Genomic DNA, 2,312 nt, shown 5'->3' on the forward strand with positions numbered 1-2,312 from the left:
TTTTGATTTATTGTAGAGATGAGGTCTCGCCAAGTTGCCCGGGCGGGTCTCGAACCTACGGGCTCAGGCAATCCACTCACCTCGGTCTCCCAAAGGCACAGGATTACAAGCTGAGCGACCGAGCCTGGCTTCTTATCCTTCTTTTCAAAATTCTCTCTAAGGTTAAAAATTACCTCTTCTGGTCTAGTTCAAGATTATGTTCATTGTTTCTGTACTTAGAAATTACATTTGATACTGTCAACAACCCTACCTTGTAGAAAATCTTCCTATTCCTGGCTTCTGTGGAACTGATGCACTTCTCGGTTCTTCTCAGAATTCTTTCTTTACCTGCTAGCCTATTATGGGACCCAAAGTTCCAAACCTCAAATCTCTTTCCCCATTATACTTCTCTCCCAACATACATTTATTGACATGTGTTTTACTACCATCTATTGCCCTGGTCAGTATAAAATCTACTTTTCATCTCTTTGACAATTCATTGTATATGAAAATGATTAAATGCATAGGGTTAAGTAACCTTATATGCTCAACGTCCCTTCGTGATTTTAAGATGCTATTATGAAAGTTTAATGAGTTAAACACGTGGAAAGACCTTACAGTGATGTCTGGCACGCAGCAAGTACTCAATAAATGTTAGCTATTATATTATTCCCACAACCACTCTTTTGTCAGACTCTCATCATCTTATTCCTAAAATTTTCCAAGAGCATTCTAGTCAGTCTCCCCACTCACATCATATTCAGCTGATACAAAAACCCTCCTCAGAAACAATATGCATCATCTTACTTTCTTTAGAATCCATTGTGGTACCCTATCAAACTAAGTCTTCTATTCTTGAAAGATCCTCCACCAATACTCTCTCACCAATCCCAAACACACTTACTATTATTCACCAGTACAGATTCTCTGTGACGATCAAGGTACTTGACACCTTTTGTACATTGCCACTTCTCTACCTTTGCACATGCCCCTTTCAGTCTCCTGGAATACACCTCTTCTCCTTCGAAAATGTGTATCTTTCTCAAATGTCACTTGTACCTTTGACCTTGGTTACACTGTCAACCCAACCACAAGTTTGAAGTTTTTGGTAATTATGAATGATGTACATGCTGTTTCTCCTACAGAAAAATAACTTCTGTCCCTTTTTTCAACAGAAGTTGAAGCTTTCAAAGAGACCACATATTTTATCCCCTGTGTCTCTTCATACAGACTACTTCAGACATAGATAGCACAGTACTTTGCATAAGTACACACAAATGCTGATTGACTTACTAAAAATATGCCTCAATGTATTAGAACAACATTCTCTATTTTCCACTGATGCACCCATACTTAGCATAATGAAAGCAGAGAGAACTGTATTTAAATATTTTTATTCTACATAGAAGGAAAAGAAAGAACATGCTAACAACTGTACCAGACAAAAGGAAAAAAAAAATCTCTAACTCCCTAGCTCTAACTTACTCAGGAATTCAACTAGAGTAGGGACATCACAGACGTGGAACACACCAACACAATAGAAAAACTTCGCCAACCATACAAAAAGTAAAATAGATAAACGAAAACTGTAACACCTCGACCATCAACAGTAGCAAGTGCTTACTCTCTCTTTAGGATTAAGCAGTAGAGAAAAGAACAAGAGCAGCTACTGGGAGAGGAGAAAAGATGTCAGTTTTGAAACTAAGCCCTGTTATGTCCCCTACTGGTCTCGATTTCAGAGCACAACTCTTGATTCTTCAATCTAACCAACCTCGGACTCGACAGAGCAAACTAACCATAGCACTTTCCACGCCACCCGGAGGAAATCACAGAGGAAAAACCATCCCGTTAACCTCCCTCCTCACCAGCTGCATAAATGGAGGGGGGGAGACACCCTACCACGTGGGCAGGATGCAACACACAGGACAGCAACACGCCCGCATGGAACGGCTGCCTTTACCCTAAAGCCAGCAAAGGACACAGAGACAGGATGGGCGGGAACGCAGGTCCCCTCGCACGGGCCTCTTCACCCCGAAGGGCACCCCGAGGCGTGAGGTACGGTCGCCCTGCCAGCCGAAAAGCGCCCCCGAGCTTGAAGGGAAGAAGCCGTTTCGCGCCGAGATCGGGGGCTAGCCCAGGCCAGGGGACAGGTCACGACTCGCTGTCCTCGGACCCGGCGCCCTCCGGATCCACGTCTAGTTCCTCGGGGCCCCGCCTGGGGGAGGGGCGGGAGGCGCGGAGCTACTGCTTCCCGGCTGAGGGGCAGCAGCAGCTGGGGAGAAGCGCCGCGGGGGAGGGAGGGACCCAGCCTTCGCCGCCCGCCAGGCCCCAGC

The 2,312-nt window shown here is 45.2% G+C and overlaps 1 protein-coding gene across 2 annotated transcripts in view; it reads right to left on the bottom strand.

Annotated features, from left to right (window-relative positions):
- Positions 1-2,312, bottom strand: part of FOXJ3 (forkhead box J3) — a 169,664-nt gene that overhangs the window by 166,782 nt on the left and 570 nt on the right. The window lies entirely within an intron of this gene.

This window comes from Carlito syrichta, unplaced genomic scaffold (assembly GCF_000164805.1).
Source record: "Carlito syrichta isolate Samal-C Ts95f unplaced genomic scaffold, Tarsius_syrichta-2.0.1 Scaffold309326, whole genome shotgun sequence".
Classification (NCBI taxonomy): Eukaryota; Metazoa; Chordata; class Mammalia; order Primates; family Tarsiidae; genus Carlito; species Carlito syrichta.